Raw genomic sequence first — 18,677 nt, 5'->3', positions numbered from 1 at the left:
CTAACTTAGTGGTGGGAATTCTGAAACCACATCAGGATTTTGTCCAGGGGGGAATAAAGTTCTTAATCACTAAATCTGGGTAGAGCTTTACAGCCTCCTCTCACACAGAGCTGGGAATCCAAATGTATTTCACCTGGAAAACACAGGATCGCCTGTACTTCATCCCTCCTATCTGGGGACTAGCCTGGTTCCTCAACTATTCCACATATTCTAAATTATTCCCCTAAGGAAAATGTTTTTAAACTTAAAGGAGAATTGATTTCTCTGTTTTGCCATATGTTGGTTCACAAACAGGCCTCCTTATGTGGAAGGCAAGGAGAGACGGAAGAAAGAAGCAGAGCACTACATATTTTTAGCTGGCGGTTTCAACAAGCAAAGAGAACAGTGCTTGTCTTGGGCAGCTGAAAGACAAGTAGATCTCCACAGCTGCAAGAATAGTAAGAGTTTATAAATAGGACCTAACTGGGGTCAGTCAAGTCCATATAGTTTGTGAAACAGAGTACTCTCAAGGCTGCCTCATCAAAAATTACTGTTACTGCAGATATGATGGGAAGAGCACGCATTCCAAGAACAAAGGAGGCAGTGAGGAGCTGCTAGTTGCTTGGGTCCAGCTCAGTGGTCAACCTGTGGTCATTTCTTCTCCGTGATCTCCTCTATAACTGGATCATCTCTCTTCTAAGGTAATGAATGTTGAAGATTGAGCTGCTTATAAAGTGGGGAGGAGTGAAGTAGGTTAGTAAGGAAGAGGGTAGGACAGGACTATGCCTATCTGGCCGCAGTGTAGCATGTCCATTGCAATTAATCCGTGAAAATCATTATCCTATTAAATATAGAGTAAACTAGCATTTTATTCACAACAGATTTTGAGTCAGGCTCTCTGCTGAGAACTTTCAAACATATATTTTAAATTTCAAAATAATCTGCTTATGGTAGACATCTGATAATTTATCTGAGGCTCCAAGGCTAAACCGTTTGCTCAAAATTCCATAGCTAGTGAGTGAAAGAGGTAAGAGTTGAACCCAGACCTTTTCTATCCCCAAATTAGCTAATGTAACTCATATTGACCCATATTGACTGTATTGACTGCATTAACTAATCACTAGATAAGATTTAAATCCTTGTATTTCTCTTTATACAAATATAAATTCCATATATTTTGAAAAATTCATATCCCCAAGATGAAGTGCATGTAGAATAAAGCAAAGTTTTCTGTATTTAATTATAAATAAAATCTGTACAAAATCATGTTGCTTCATTCCTGTCTGATTTGTTGCTGTAAAACAAACTATCCACTAGTTAAACATAGGATTTATTATTATAATAAGCTAGAAAAGAATGTATATTTTATGTTTTAAATTTTATCATAATATAAAAGTCACTTACGGCAGTGCACTTTATGGTGGGATCCAAATTTTCATGGGTTAACCAAGGCCATTTTTTACTTCTTCAAAATGATGAAGTGAATTTCAACAAGATACTTTATTTTATGGCATAAAAGAAATATATTCAATTAATCCTTAGACATTAAGTCCTACTATTGATAAGCACTCCCTTGATATACTCTGGAGTGTAATGGGGAAAATATAAGGGGCAGGGTAAAATATATATTATATCTAACATCCTGGGAAAGTAAATCATATAAGAAATGTTTTACCCTGGTACATATAGTGAAATCAACTCATGAGAAATAACATTAAAAGCAGCATTAGAAGTAATGTAAAATCATTTTAAGTTAAACATAATTCTTTAAAAATAAGTTGACAGCAGCCTCAAGCTTCATCTTGCCAATGTTTATTTCTCTTCTTTTTCATTTGAAGATGGTTCCAAAGGTGGGCACCATCAAAAGTATTCCTGGCAATGCTAACTAAAGTAAAATGTAGTGTTTTCATTTCAAAATTTGGTTGAGTATATAATGTCATTTTTTAAATCTATATTTAAAGATTTACATGTATTCATCTAAATACATATGTCATTAGATGGCATTTTGTTAATATGTTGCCATTTTTTAAAAATATCTTGTTTAACACTTTATTGGACAAATTTAGGACAAATTTAGGACAAATTTATTTCTTTTGAGAGAGGACAAATTTATTTCTTTTGAGAGAGGAAAGTCTTTCAACATAATGAAAATAATCATACAAACAAAAAATGCCTATCTCTCAGATAAATTAAATATATACACATATATAATGTGAAATAAGAAAATGTGAAAATACACATTTAGCTTACATATGGATTTATAAGACAAAACAATTTTTATTAAAATTGATAGTTCCCCTGAACTAATTATTACATTGAATTAATATACTTAGTAAATTGCACAAGCATATTATAGTTGCAGTACATATTTTCACACTTTGGATAACCTGGAGCAAGCTTTTATTCCATTATAATGTGAATAGGCAGATGCTTTGTCCTTGACTATAAAGAAAAATTATGAAAATGAGGGAAACTTAAAAAAATAAATGATTTATCTATTTCTATTCTCACTCAGTGCCTTGAAATGGATATTGCACAAAAGTGAAGTTATATGTACTTCAAGTGGAAGTCACTTCTAAATCCAGAGTATTGAGTATTAAAAAAATGGTTACTAAAAACCTGAAAGTCTCTGAAAATCTCATGGTGTAGTGAAGGAAACCCAAATGATAATGTATAATATGATCAAGGATAATTCTTTGTAATTAGGGTATGAACATAGTCCTACAAAAACAAAGATCACAATAGTGACAGTGTTACTTGGAAGAATCAAGTGAAGAGACATTGAACTGCTTATAGAATAATGAGAATTAGATATTTTTTTGTTATAGGAATTAAGAAGCGTTTCACAAACAGGAGACAGTATGAAAATGAAAAAAACAGTGAAATGTCACTTTGAATTTTGTCTTCTTTAGAAAAGAAATTTATGTGAAAGAGGAATTGGTTTGTTTCTTTCCTTTGATTTGAAAAATTTCAAATAAGAGATGAATTTTTAAACAAATTTGTTGAACTATAGGAAGCTTTCCAGGTGGTAGAGTGGTAAAAGTATCCATCTGTCAGTGCACAAGAGAAGCCCTTTTGATCCCTGGTTCAGGAAGATCTTCTGGAATAGGAAATGGCAACCCGCTTCAGTATTCTTGCCTGGAAAATTACATGGACAGAGAAGCCTGGCAGGCTACAGTTGTCAGGGTTTCAAATAGGCAGATAAAACTAAGCAGCTGAGCACGTGTCACACACGTTGAGCTATCACTCTCACAGTCTACCCATTTAAAATGTACAATAGAGTGTTTTTTAGTGTATGCAACATATATGCAACCACCACCACCATAGTCAATTTCAGAACATTTTCTTCACCTGAAGAAGAACCCCCTGTATCCTTTAGCTATTGCCACCCTATTCCCCTACCTTATCTTCCCAACCCTAAGCAACCATTAATCTACTTTTCATCTATATAGATTTTCCTATTCCAAGCTTTCATATGAATGGAATATTTTATGTGATCTTTAGTGACTTGCTTCTTTCACTTAGCATAATGTTTTTAAGGTTCATACAGGTTGTAGCATGTGTTCATATTTTCATTCCTTTTGTGACCAAGTAATATTACGTTGTATGTATACACCACATTTTAACAATTCATCCATTGTTGGACAATTGGGTTGTTTCTACATTCTGATGAATATGAATAGTGATGCTGTAAACATTTGTGTACAAACTTTTATATGTATATATGTTTTTATTTCTCTTGCATATATACCTAAGAGTGAGATGACTGCATCACGTTGTAACTCTGTTTAGTTTTTGAGGAACTGTCAGACTGTTTTCCAAAGTGGCTGAATCATTTAACAATCTCAGCATCAGTGAATGAAGGTTCTAATTTCTCCACATCTTCAGCAAATTATCGTATTTGGTTTTCAAAATTGGGCCATTCTGATGAGTGTGAAATGGTGTCTCATGCGGCTTTGATTTGAATTTAACATTTTTATTTTTGGTTTAATGTCTATTTTTCTAATATTAGTATAACCATTCTGGCTCTCCCATAATTGCTGTTTGAATGATATATCTTTTTCCATTCTTTTGCTTTCAACCCATTTGTGTCTTGAATCTAAACTGTGTCTCCTGTATGCAATATATAGTTGTCATTTTTATCCAGTCTAACAACCTCTACCTTTGGATTGGACAGTGTAATTCATTCACAATTAATATTATTATTGATATATTTATGTTTGTTTGCCAATTTATACTTCTCTTATTTTCCCCCTCTATTTCTCCTTTATTGTTTTGTATTAAATACATATTTTAATATAATATTTTAATTTCTTAGATATTGTGATGATTGATTTTATATATCAATTTGACTGGGCCATGGGGCACACAGATATTTGGTTCTGGGTGAATCTGTGAAAGTGTTCCTGAAGTGTTAATTCAAATTAACATTTGAATTTGTAGACTGAGTAAAGCAGTTTGCCATCCCCAAAGTCAGTGGGCTTCATCCAGTCAGTTGAAAACCTCAATAAAACAAACAAGTTCAGTATGGGACAATTTGTTCTCTGTCTGCTTGACTGGCTTTAGGCTGAGACATCAGTCTTCTCCTGCCTTCTGTCTCTGACTGGCATTTCCACTATTGTCTCTCCAGGTTCTCAAACCTCAGACCTGGACTGGGTCTCCAGATTATGGCTACAAATATTCTCTGCCTCCATAATCATACAAGTCAATTCTTTATCAATTGTTTCTAGACTATTTATCTCTAGAGAGGTAGGAATAAATATAACAAATATATAGAAATATAGATAAAACTGTATGTGAATGTGAAGTCGCTCAGTCATGTCCGACTCTTTGCGACCCCATGGACTGTAGCCCACCAGACTCCTGCATCCATGGGATTCTCCAGGCAAGAATACTGGAGTGGGTTGCCATTTATCATCTAGATAAAACTGTAGATAGATGACAAATAGATGAATAATTCGTGTCCAGTGATTATCTATCCATCAAACAAAGTTATTTTTCACAAGTGAAGGCAAAGCATAGACATTCTCAAGGAAAAAAATAGAGATTTCATTGCTAGTAGACTCGCCTTACAAGAAATATTGAAGAAAGTTCTTCAGAGTGAAAGCAAGTGATCTCAGATGTAATTAGAATCCATGGAAACAAGGAACAAAAGTAATGGTAGTTATATAATTATAACATACACTATTAATGCTCATTTTCCTCATTTATTCTCTTATTTGAAAATGAAAACAATTATAATTTGGTGGAAGGGCTTGTAACTCACCAATTGGATGGGGTAAGGAAATCATGACATGGTTAAGTTATTAATTATGCCAGTATATTATTGGCTTTTGCATTCCAGTCCCCTATAATGAAAAGGACATCTTTTTTGGGTATTAGTTCTAAAAGGTCTTGTAGGTCTTCATCGAACTGTTCAACTTCAGCTTCTTCAGCATTAATGGTTGGGGTATAGGCTTGGATTACCATGATATTGAATGGTTTGCCTTGGAAACAAACAGAAATAATTCTGTCGTTTTTGAGATTGCATCCAAGTACTGCATTTTGGACTCTTGTTGACCATGATGGCTAATCCATTTCGTCTAAGGGATTCCTGCCCACAGTAGTAGATATAATGGTCATCTGAGTTAAATTCACCCATTCCAGTCCATTTTAGTTCACTGATTCCTAAAATGTCGATGTTCACTCTTGCCATCTCTTGTTTGACCACTTCCAATTTGCCTTGATTCATGGATCTAACATTCCAGGTTCCTATGCAATATTGCTCTTTGCAGCATCAGACCTTGCTTCTATCACCAGTCACATCCACAACTGGGTATTGTTTTTGCTTTGGCTCCATCCCTTCATTCTTTCTGGAGTTATTTCTCCACTGATCTCCAGTAGCATATTGGGCACCTACTGACCTGGGGAGCTCCTCTTTCAGTATCCTATCATTTTGCCTTTTCATACTGTTCATGGAGTTATTAAGGCAAGAATACTGAAGTGGTTTGCCATTCCCTTCTCCAGTGGACCACATTCTATCAGACCTCTCTACCATAACCCATATGTCTAGGGTAGCCCCATATGGCATGGATTAGTTTCATTGAGTTAGACAAGGCTGTGGTCCATGTGATCAGATTGGCTAGTTTTCTGTGAAAGTGTTGCACGCAATATGCCAGCAAATTTAGAAAACTCAGCAGTGGCCACTGGACTGGAAAAGATCAATTTTCGTTCCAATCCCAAAGAAAGGCAATGCTAAAGAATGCTCAAACTACCACACAATTGCACTCATCTCACACTCTAGTAAAGTAATGCTCAAAATTCTGCACACCAGGCTTCAGCAGTACGTGAATCGTGAACTTCCAGATGTTCAAGTTGGTTTTAGAAAAGGCAGAAGAACCAGAGATCAAATTGCCAACATCCGTTGGATCATCAAAAAAGCAAGAGAGTTCCAGAAAAACATATACTTCTGCTTTGATGACTATGCCAAAGCCTTTGACTGTGTGGATCACAATAAACTGGAAAATTCTGAAAGAGATGGGAATACCAGACCACCTGATCTGCCTCTTGAGAAACCTGTATGCAGGTCAGGAAGCAACAGTTAGAACTGGACATGGAACAACAGACTAGTTCCAAATAGGGAAAGGAGTATGTCAAGGCTGTATATTGTCACCCTGCTTATTTAACTTATATGCAGAGTACATCATGAGAAACGCTGGGCTGGAAGAAGCACAAGCTGGAATCAAGAATGCTGGGAGAAATATCAATAACCTCAGATATGCAGATGACACCACCCTTAAGGCAGAAAATGAAGAGGAACTAAAAAGCCTCTTGATGAAAGTGAAAGAGGAGAGTGAAAAAGTTGACTTAAAGCTCAACATTCAGAAAACTAATATCATGGCATCTGGTCCCATCACTTCATGGCAAATAGATGGGGAAACCTTGGAAACTTTGTCACACTTTATTTTTCTTGGCTCCAAAATCACTGCAGATGGTGACTGCAGCCATGAAATTAAAAGACGCTTACTCCTTGGAAGGAAAGTTATGACCAACCTAGACAGCATATTCAAAAGCAGAGACATTACTTTGCCGACTAAGGTTCGTCTAGCCAAGGCTATGGTTTTTCCAGTGTTCATGTATGGATGTGACAGTAGGACTGTGAAGAAAGCTGAGCACCAAAGAATTGATGCTTTTGAACTGTGGTGCTGGAGAAGACTCTTGAGAGTCCCTTGGACTGCAAGGAGATCCAACCAGTCCATCCTAAAGGAGATCAGTCCTTGGTGTTCATTGGAAGGACTGATGCTGAAGGTGAAATTCCAGTACTTTGGCCACCTCATGTGAAGAGTTGACTCATTGGAAAAGACTCTGAAGCTGGGAGGGATTGGGGGCAGGAGGAGAAGCGGATGAGAGAGGATGAGATGGCATTATGGCATTACCGACTCAATGGACATGAGTTTGTGTAAACTCCGGGAGTTGGTGATGGACAGGGAGGCCTGGCATGCTGCAATTCATGGGGTCACAAAGAGTTGGACATGATTGAGCGACTGAACTGACTGATATTATTGGCTGTATAAGATTAGTAGATATACTGTGTGTTACACAATGCCATGGAAATTGAGAAAAAGGAGTAGAGCTATATAGGAGAAACATTTCTATATATTGAAATTAAGCTAGTATGAAGGTAAAGCTGATTCTTTTACATTAATATATATGTCATAAACCCTAACATATATCATATATATGGCCAGGTTCTCCAAAGATAACCATAAGAGATAGATGCATAGATAGATATAAATAAGTATGTATTAATTTATCAGAACCAATAGAGGATAGACTTATCAATCATCTATCTCTGTATATAGTGTTACAAGCACATTTATAAATATATATAGACTACTTTATATTAATGATTTTTATTAATGCTTCATATTTATTGTGTTAAATAAAGCCAGATATTTTGTTGTTGTTAAAACTTTCCTTATTTAGGGTTTTATATTTTTATTATGTAGCCACTTATCTTTTGCATATCAAAATACTCTATGTAAATGTCATTTTTTAAAATTTTTAAATGAGGTTAAATATTTTAAAATAATATAAATGGAATATAAGGGATTAAGTCAGGTTTAGAAAGCTAAAAAACTAAATGACTTCATATATGGGATGCAAAATTACTAAAGAGATATTTTTTCTATTGATAATCAGGGAAACATAGATTACAGTATGTTTAAGCCTAATGATAAAGCTGACACTCCAGTACTTTGGCCACCTCATGCAAAGAGTTGACTCATTGGAAAAGACTCTGGTTATTGGAGGGGTTGGGGGCAGGAGGAAAAGGGGATGACAGAGGATGAGATGGAGGGGTGGCATCACTGATTTGATGAACTTGAGTCTGAGTGAACACCGGGAGATGGTGATGGACAGGGAGGCCTGGCGTGCTGTGATTCATGGGGTCGCAAAGAGTCAGACACGACTGAGTGACTGAACTGAATTGAAGCCTAATGGTCATTACTTACAAAGTTAGATAAAGGAGCAAAGAGGAAAGAAATGTAGTAAGTTAGCAAAACAAATAAAAAGAATATAAATTCCTACAAGGAAGAAGCATAAAAAAATGACAAAGCTCGGATTAAAATTTTATGAAAATAAGCAGCTTAAACTTACTTTTCAATTATGTACTCATATTGGATAAAATACAAATGCACACATGTGTGCACAAACCATAATTCATTTCTTTTTCCATTATACAGACAATGTTAAAAAGTTATTTGAAATATTCATGATGACAAAAAATGAGGAAAGTAATACCAGCGAAAAATACTGCTGTGATAAGATTTTAATATGAATATAAACAGGTCAAGACAAAAAACATTTTGAACCAAGAAAATTCAATTTTTTTCTTTGAGAGTGACCATTTAAAATGTGGAGATAATAAACATAATCTCCCAGCATCTCTCTACCAAATACAACCTGAATTGGCTGAAGTCATGTAAAATTAGAAAAATTTCTTCCTTAGTTGAAAACTAGGAAGTGATACTATCAGCTGTAGGAGATAAAAGAAAGGATTGTTACTGAAGGCTGACAAAGAATTCAAAGTGATAGCAAAGTAAATAGCAAGATATGTTATTTAGAGTTTGCTCTGTAAAACATTGATTTATTCAGGCACGTGATGCAAGTGAAAGTGGATCAGGTTCAGATCAGTAGAGTTACCCTAGAAAATCTTTTACCAGTAGAAAGCATTATATTGTATGGTAAAACTTGCACTTGCCTCTTGAGAATGGCTTTCTTAGAATTCCCCTCCATCTTGTGGGCATGTAAGAGACCAATTAATCTTCATTTTGTGACCATTTGAATTTCTTTTACTATTGTTAGTAAGTGTATATATTTGGAGTTTTTCAAGGTGGATGACACAGTCTATAATAATTTAATATTAAATTATTGTAACTGTGTATTAATCATATTTCCTTCTTGAATTATTGCTTTAGGTAGTAGAGTTCATTCATGTATTGAGTGCAACTCCAAGACATATACTTCTAATATATCACCATTAACTTGAAACATCTTTATTATCATGTAAACATACTTATTATCATGTTTTTTAAAATTTAATAAGATATTTTATCATGTCCTCAAATGACATTGCAGCATTTGATAATAGTTTATATATTATTGATTAAATAAAATGTTAAATTATATAAGCAAAAAACCCTAATATCAAACTATATTTTCTCAAAATTCATTTTAGTTATGGTTTTAACCTATTTCTAGATGTCATTAATAACATATTAATCTTTTAAATAGATGTTTACCTAATGTTGTTACTTAGTATTTGAGAAAAAGTTAAGCTAAAATATTTTGATACCATGGTTAAATGGTATGTGAAAACTTAATTGGGGTACATTTGTATATTCTAAACGTATAATAATATGAAAAGTTTAATTAAATAACATGAAAATTTTAATTTTCTTTGTAAATTTGAAAGCCATATCTTTAAAGCTCTCTTGTTATATTTTAATTTTGAAATTCATTCCGTAAACAACCTTTCTTAACTTTTTCAAGTCAATTTGCAGTTATTTTTAGTCATGTTGAATGTCTCAGAATAAATTTTCACAAGATATTTACTCAGTTTCTATGATTATGTCCATGCATACACAAATTATGTTCATTTACAGTATTTATTTTTACTGTTCTTGGTTTGATTAGGGATTATACTGCATATTTGAATGAGCCAACTATGGAATGTAGTTACCAGAAAATAACAGTGGATTTACTACAATTTTAAGCAGGCTTGTATCATCATATTTTGTTTATCCATTATTAATTACCACTTTTAGTTATTTTTCAAAAAATTAGTTAAATGCTTTATTTCATTATAAAACCTCTGATTATTAAAGGATACAGTAGAAATATTCTCTGATTACAACTTTGATTGCATTTAATAATTTTGTTGGGCTCAAGTTTTGTGTTTTGTTTTATTTTACTTTGTAGTTTCAATTCCAAATTAAGCCAACAACTTTTAAAATTATTTTCCAACTTTTAGGAAGTTTAAAATTTCATTTCATTTAATATTTTATTATTTCAAATAAATTAATTTAATTTATTTAACTTATTATATATATATTTGACCTTCTGTTACATGAATTAGTTTTCTAGGGCTGCCATAATAAAGTACCACAGACTGTATAGCCCAACTAGCAGAAATCTATTTTCTTACAATTCTAGAGGCTAGAATCAAGGTTTCAGCAAACTGATTTCTTCTGAGGTCTCTCTCCTTAGCTTAAATGTGGATGTCTTCTCCCTAGGTCTTCACATGTCTTTCCCTCTATAATAGTCTTTCAAATTTCCTCTTCTTGCATGGATACCACTCATTTTGTGCTTTAATTATTTTTGGTGGACTTTACTATTTTTGATATATTTCCTTTGAATAATAATATCAGTAAAACTCTTTTTCAAATTAGCATTAGTATTGATAATTTTCTAATCTGAGAATGGAATCAGCACCATTATTTTGTTAACTCTGAAGTGAATGAACATATGTGTACAGTTTTAAAAAACACTTTGTCATATATAAGACTTTCATTAATATAATTTGATTGTAAATAGATTGCAACAGTACTTCTTCCAACATTTCCAATACTAAAACTAACTATAATCTTGAAAAAACATATTCTTGCTACAGATTCATTTCTGTATTGTAAAAAGCATTATTTTTAAGTGTCATCAAAATAATGTCTTTAATTATTAATTGAATTAATACACATTTAAAAATGTATTTAAATAAAATAGATTCCATATTAAATTCATGTCAACATATAAACCAACTTTTCTTTCTGTAATCTTTTTTCTTGTAATCATTATGCTCTATGGAAAAATTAGTTGATACTTGAACCTAGCTTAAAACAATTTCATAAAATAAATAAATTTTATGTAACATCTTAAAAGATTCTTTTTAGCCATAGTCTCTAAGCAAGTGTATTGAAAAATTTAACCAAGTAAAATTCATTTTGAAATTTTAATGCAGTTTTCTTTGGGGAATTGTTTTGCATATTTGGCAGAAAATCCATAGAAAAAGACATGTGGTCAGTCTGCTTAAGTGAATTTTATGAAAGAAAAAATATCTACAGAACAAATGGACTTACTAACATTTGCTATACAACTAGCAATTTAAAAAATTGAACTCTTATTTTAGTCAGTATTCATGTACAAATGTTTATAAGCTAGTAACGTTTAAACTGAAGGATAAAAAGTGATGAGCTGTACACAGTCTGTATTACATAACAGATCTGGGCTTGACTTTCTGAACTGTTTAATATCCTATTGCATGTATAATATAAAGCAAACAGAAGCAGACTTGTATATTTTTCAAAAATTGAGGGCATTTCAGAACATCTAGTCTACCACACAGCTCTAAGAGGAAGTCCACTGTAGTCTGAGCAAGAAAATATATTTTAATTCATACGTATCATGGTGTTTGCTAATATGCTAGGTTTGGAACACAGCATCAGTAAAATGAAGGAATCTTACCATAATCGTTAGATGAGTAGAAGGAGTGATCCTGGAGGCAAACACCATTTAAAAGTTTATTGTGAAATACATACCTGAGTGTCTTTATAGCATGCTTCCTCCCATTCCATTCATTATGCTTCATATTCATTGTCAAATGATCCAACATAAAACATGAAGTAATTCTAGAATTCTGTGTGGCTCAGATTTCTACTATTGGTCATATACATTAAAAGTGTCTGAAAAATGTTTGATGGAATAATAAAAAATACCTTTTAAAAACTGATCTGTTCTTAAGATGAACTTTTAAATTTTAGAACAGTTTTAAATTTATGGGAAAATTGCAAAGATAGTGCAGAGATTTTTCCCTATAACTTTTAGGATATGGTATACTTGTAAATATTAAGAAAATAATATTCAGTTCAGTTCAGTTCAGTCACTCAGTCATGTCCAACTCTTTGTGACCCCTGAATCACAGCACGCCAGGCCTCCCTGTCCATCACCAACTCCTGGAGTTCACTCAGACTCATGTCCATCGAGTTTGTGATGCCATCCAGCCATCTCATCCTCTGTCGTCCCCTTCTCCTCCTGCCCCCAATCCCTCCCAGCATCAGAGTCTTTTCCAATGACTCAAACCTTCGCATGAGATGGCCAAAGTACTGGATTTCAGCTTTAGCATCATTCCTTCCAAAGAAATCCCAGGGCTGATCTCCTTCAGAATGGATTGGTTGGATCTGCTTGCAGTCCAAGGGACTCTCAAGAGTCTTCTCCAACACCACAGTTCAAAAGCATCAATTCTTCGCCACTCAGCTTTCTTCACAGTCCAACTGTCAAATCCATACATGACTACTAGAAAAACCATAGCCTTGACTAGACAGACTTTAGTCGGCAAAGTAATGTCTCTGCTTTTCAACATGCTATCTAGGTTGGTCATAACTTTCCTTCTAAGGGGTAAGTGTCTTTTAATTTCATGGCTGCAGTCACCATCTGCAGTGATTTTGGAGCCCCCAAAAATAAACTCTGACATCGTTGCCACTGTTTCCCCATCTATTTCCCATGAAGTGATGGGACCAGATGCCATGATCTTCATTTTCTGAATGTTGAGCTTTAAGCCAACTTTTTCACTCTCCTCTTTCACTTTCATCAAGAGGCTTTCTAGTTCCTCTTCACTTTCTGCCATAAGGGTAGTGTCATCTGCATATCTGAGGTTATTGAATTTCTCCCAGCAATCTTGATTCCAGCTTGTGCTTCTTCCAGTGCAGTGTTTCTCATGATGTACTCTGCATATAATTTAAATAAGCAGGGTGACAACATACAGCCTTGACGTATTCCTTTTCCTTTTTGGAACCAGTCTGTTGATCCATGTCCAGTTCTAACTGTTGCTTCCTGACCCCCATATAGGTTTCCCAAGCTGCAGGTCAGGTAGTCTGATACTGCCATCCCCTTCAGATTTTTCCACAGTTTATTGTGATCCACACAATCAAAGGCTTTGGCATAGTCAATACAGCAGAAATAGAGATTTTTCTGGAACTCTCTTGCTTTTTCGATGATCCAGCAGATGTTGGCAATTTGGTCTCTGGTTCCTCTGCCTTTTCTAAAACCAGCTTGAACATCCGGAAGTTCACGGTTCACGTACTGCTGAAGCCTGGCTTGCAGAATTTTGAGCATTACTTTACTAGCATGTGAGATGAGTGTAATTGTGCAGTAGTTTGAGCATTCTTTGGGATTGCCTTTCTTTGGGATTGGAATGAAAACTGAACTTTTCCAGTCCTGTGGCCACTGCTGAGTTTTCCAAATTTGGTGGCATATTGAGTGCAGCCTTTTCACAACATCATCTTTCAGGATTTGCAATAGCTCAACTGGAATTCCATCACCTCCACTAGCTTTGTACGCAGTGAGGCTTTCTAAGGCCCACTTGACTTCACATTCCAAGATGTCTGGCTCTAGGTGAGTGATCACCATCAGTATCATTATTAATTAAAGTCCTCATTTCATTGAAATTCCTTTAGTTTTTAACCAAATGTATGTTCCTTTATTTTTGGTATTTTATCAAGGATGCCCGATTATGTTTAGTCATTGTATTGTCCTTAGGCTTTCCTTGTTTATGATGGTTTCCCAAGACTCCCTTTATTTTTAATGATCTTGAAAGTCTGGAGAAGTACTGATCAGATATTTCATAGAATACCCCTCAATTAATATTGTGTCTGTCTTTCTTTTGATTAGACCGGATATAGGTCTTGGTAGGAAGACTACAGAAACAAACTGCCATTTTAATCATCTTGTTGCAAAGGTACTTATTGCTAACATGACATCATTTTTGATGATAAACTTGATAAAAGGTTTCTATACTATAAAATTACTCTTTCTCCCCCTCTTTCCATAATGTATATTTTGGAAGAAATCACTACATGCATTCCACCCACCCCTTGAGAGCAGTATTAATATTGACAAAATTATTTTTATATTCTCCTGTGGATAGGTTTGTCTATTCTTCCTTATTTTTATATATTTTAATATATTCTGTCATTTATTTATGTCAGGATGGACTCAGGGATATTTATTTCATATTGAGATTATAAATCCAATGCTACTTTATTTATTTTGTTGCTGAAATTGTTTCAGATTTGACCACTTGGAGTTCTTTAATTTGGCTAACCATTTCTCCTTGACAAATTTTCTTCTGTGCCTTTTTTTTTTTAACACTTCTTTACTTTCTGATCCTATAATGTTTTCTAAAGTCATCTTGCATAGTTCCTTTGCCAATTTTAAAATCATCTATTTCTTCAAGAGCTCTGGTTATTTTGTGTATTTGTAATAGAGTTCTATTGCTTTGTTAAATTTTGCATTCCATTCTGGAATTCTTCTGACTTTTTACATGATTTTCTTATTTTGTACACATAAAGGTTCATTGCTTATGCTGTAATTGTCTATGGGTTTTGAAAACTGCACAGTGACATCACTGTATTGTACAGAACAGTTTTACCACCGAAAATCTCCATTCAACCATAGCCCCTGGTCCCCAAGCTCTGGAAACTGCTAAACTCTTAAACCATTACTGTGAAAGTGAAAGTCACTCAGTCTTGTCTGACTCTTTGTGACCCCATGGACTGTATAGTCCATGGAATTCTCCATGTCAGAATACTAAAGGAGGTAGCCTTTACCTTCTTCAGGGAATCTTCCCAACCCTGGGATTGAACCCAGGTACCCCACATTGCAGACGGATTCTTTACCAGCTAAACCACAACAGAAGCCCTAGGATACTGGAGTGGGTAGCCTATCCCTTCTCCAGCATATCTTCCTGACCCAGGAATCCAACTGGGATCTCCTGTATCACAGATGGATTCTTTACCAACTGAGCTATCAGGGAATTTGAAATGACATGCGATTGGTAATTACATAGTATGTAGACTTTTCACTTACTTCACTTAGCTATGTGTATTTAAGATTTATTATTTTTTTAGTGTTTGACAGCTCATCTCTTATTATGGTTTAATGGCGTTCCATTATATACATGCATAGATTTCCAGAGTTTGCTTATTAATTCATCTGTTGAATGACCTTTTAAACTTTTAGTTGTTAGTGATTTTAAATAAACCTTCATGAAAGTTTTCAAATTTGTTAAGCAAATACCTGTTAGCATAATTGTTGGATCATTATGCTAAGACTATGTTTGGCTTTGTAACAAAATGTTAAATTCTCTTCCAAATTAACACCATTTTGCATTCCTATCAGCAAGGAATGAGCATTCTTGTTGATCCATATTCTCATCAGCAATTGATACTGTTCAGTTCAGTTCGGTTGCTCAGTCATGTCCGACACTTTGTGACACCATGAACCCCAGCATGCCAGGACTCCCTGTCCATCACCAACTCCTGGAGTTCACCCAAACCCATGTCCATTGAGTTGGTGATGCCATCCAACCATCTCATCCTGTTGTCCCCTCCTCCTCCTGCCCTCAATGTTTCCCAGCATCAGGGTCTTTTCAAATGAATCAGCTCTTTGCATCAGGTGGCCAAAGTACTGGAGTTTCAGCTTCAACATCAGTCCTTCCAATGAACACCCAAGACTGACCTCTTTTAAGATGGATTGGTTGGATCTCCTTGTAGTCCAAGGGACTCTCAAGAGTCTTCTCCAACACCACAGTTCAAAAGCATCAATTCTTTGGCGCTCAGCTTTCTTTATAGTCCAACTCTCACATCCATACATGACCACTGGAAAAGCCATAGCCTTGACTAGATGGACCTTTGTTGGCAAAGTAATGTCTCTGCTTTTGAATATGCAACCTAGGTTGGTCATAACTTTTCTTCCAAGGAGTAAGCATCTTTTAATTTCATGGCTGCAGTCACCATTTGCAGTGATTTTGGAGCCCAGAAAAATAAAGTCAGCCATTGTTTCCACTGTTTCCCCATCTATTTGCTATGGAGTGATGGGACCAGATGCCATGATCTTCGTTTTCTGAATGTTGACCTCTAAGCCAGCTTTTTCACTCTCACTTTCATCAAGAGGCTCTTTAGTTCTTCTTCTCTTTCTGCCATAAGGGTGATGTCATCTACATATCTGAGGTTATTGATATTTCTCCCAGCAATCTTGATTCCAGCTTGTGCTTCCTCTAGCCCAGCATTTCTCATGATGTACTCTGCATATAAGTTAAATAAGCAGGGTGACAATAAAGCCTTGATGTACTCCTTTTCCTATTTGGAACCAGTCTGTTGTTCCATGTCCACTTCTAACTGTTGCTTCCTGACCTGCATACAGGTTTCTCAGGAGGCAGGTCAGGTGGTCTGGTATTGATACTGTTAGTTTTTAGAATTTTATCCATTCATATTAGTTGTGTAGTGGTACTTACTTTTTTACTTTGCAGTTCTGTGTATATATATAGATAAAATGCTGAACTTCTTCTTTTATATTTATTCATCACCTGTATATTTTCTTTGCCTGGTCTTTTTGATCTTTTCTTTGGATATATAGGGGCTTCCCAGGTGGCATTAGTGGTAAAGAACCTGCCTGCTAATGCCAAGTTGGGTTCAATCCCTGGGTCAGAAAGATACCCTGGAGATTTAATCAGATTGTTAGTTTCTTATTTTTAAATTTTAGTATTATTTTTATATTTTTTATACAAATCCTTTATCATATATGTGTTTTACAAATATTTTCTCTGAGTCTTTGAATTGGGTTTTAATTCTTCTAACAGGGTCTTTCACAGAGCAGAAGTTTTAAATTTTAATAAGGTACAACTTAATGTATTTTTAATATGTGGGTTTTACTTATCTATGCCATCAGAGCCAAGGTCATTTAGGTTTCCTCCTATGCTATCTTCCAAAAGTTTTATCATTTTGTGCTTACATTTAGATTGTGGTCAATTTTAAATTGATTTTTATAAAAAATACAAGATTTGTGAGTTGGTTTATATTTTTTCACAAGAAATCCAATTGTTCCAGTACCATTTATTGAAAGGACTATCTTTTCTTTATTCAGTAGCCTTTTTTCATTTGTAAAAATCAACTTATAAAATTTGTGGGAATCTATTTTTCAGCTCTATATCTTGTTGCATTGATATATGTGTCTCTTCTTTTGCCAATATATGCTGTTTTGATTACTGTTGCTTAATAGTAAGTATTGCACTTGAGTAATGTGAGTTTTCTAGCTTTGTTCTTCTTATTTAGTATTGTGTTGGCCATTCTAGATCTTTTTCCTTTCACATAAACTTTAGAATAATTTTGTCAATATCTTCAAAAGAGCTTTGTGGAATTTTGATTGAGATTGTGTTGACTTTGCAACTTGAGTTTGGCAGACTGAGGCCTAATAATTCAATTTTGCAATTCAAGATATTTATGCCTCATATATATGTGCATATGTATTTCATATATGTACGTATATATGGAATTAAATTACAAGCAGTATTAATACAAGAACTTAAACTACTTAGTCATGGTTATAAAATAAAAAAGAACAAAGTGGCACAACAAGTTCTAAAGCAAGAGAACAGAAAAATGACCCTTTTCAGAAGACTATATATTTACATCAATAACATTCAATTTATTTCACACTTCTAAATATATATTTAGTATCTTAATTATAATCACCTATAGTTAATAATTAACAGCCAGAAAAAAGGGACAATGAAAACAAATAAAAGCTTTGAAGCTGTGTTTAAAACTCCTTTATCTTTTTCCTTCATTTTCACCTATGTTATTACTTAATTATTATCTGAGGTAACCTTAATATTGAACTCAAATTTTTGCTAAGAACCTTTAAGAATATGAATATATTTCTTACCTTTTTCTAACTAAAACAAAAATTAGAGTGCTGCTGCTAAGTCACTTCAGTCGTGTCCGATTCTGTGCGACCCCATAGACGGCAGCCCACCAGGCTTCCCCGTCCCTGGGTTTCTCCAGGCAAGAACACTGGAGTGGGCTGCCATTTCCTTCTCCAATGCATGAAAGTGAAAACTGAAAGTGAAGTCGCTTGGTCATGTCCGACTCTTAGCGACCCCATGGACTGCAGCCTACCAGGCTCCTCTGTCCATGGGATTTTCCAGGCAAGAGTACTGGAGTGGGGTGCCACTGCCTTCTCCATTAGAGTGCTAGAAAGTACAATTAAATTAATATGTAGGAACATCTAAGGTTCTAAAACAATACTCCAAAGTTTAAGTGGAATAATGACTTAAATCTACATTTTTGCATTACTGTGATGTTTCATGAGATTTAATTCACAAAGAACAC

At 34.6% G+C, this 18,677-nt stretch overlaps 1 long non-coding RNA gene across 2 annotated transcripts in view; it reads left to right on the top strand.

Moving 5' to 3' along the window:
• The first annotated feature begins 466 nt into the window (after positions 1-466).
• The window catches only part of LOC138446266 (uncharacterized), a 122,741-nt gene continuing 104,530 nt past the window's right edge, over positions 467-18,677 (top strand). Inside the window, exon 1 of one of the 2 annotated variants that reach the window (XR_011259248.1) lies at positions 467-680. This is a non-coding gene — a long non-coding RNA (uncharacterized lncRNA). The remainder of the gene's footprint in view (positions 681-18,677) is intronic. The other variant, XR_011259247.1, reaches the window with a different exon arrangement.

The sequence above is a fragment of the Ovis canadensis genome, chromosome 9 (genome assembly GCF_042477335.2).
Source record: "Ovis canadensis isolate MfBH-ARS-UI-01 breed Bighorn chromosome 9, ARS-UI_OviCan_v2, whole genome shotgun sequence".
NCBI classification, from domain to species: Eukaryota; Metazoa; Chordata; class Mammalia; order Artiodactyla; family Bovidae; genus Ovis; species Ovis canadensis.
Note: the sequence above shows the minus strand (reverse complement) of the source record. Positions and strands in the feature narration are given on the sequence as shown.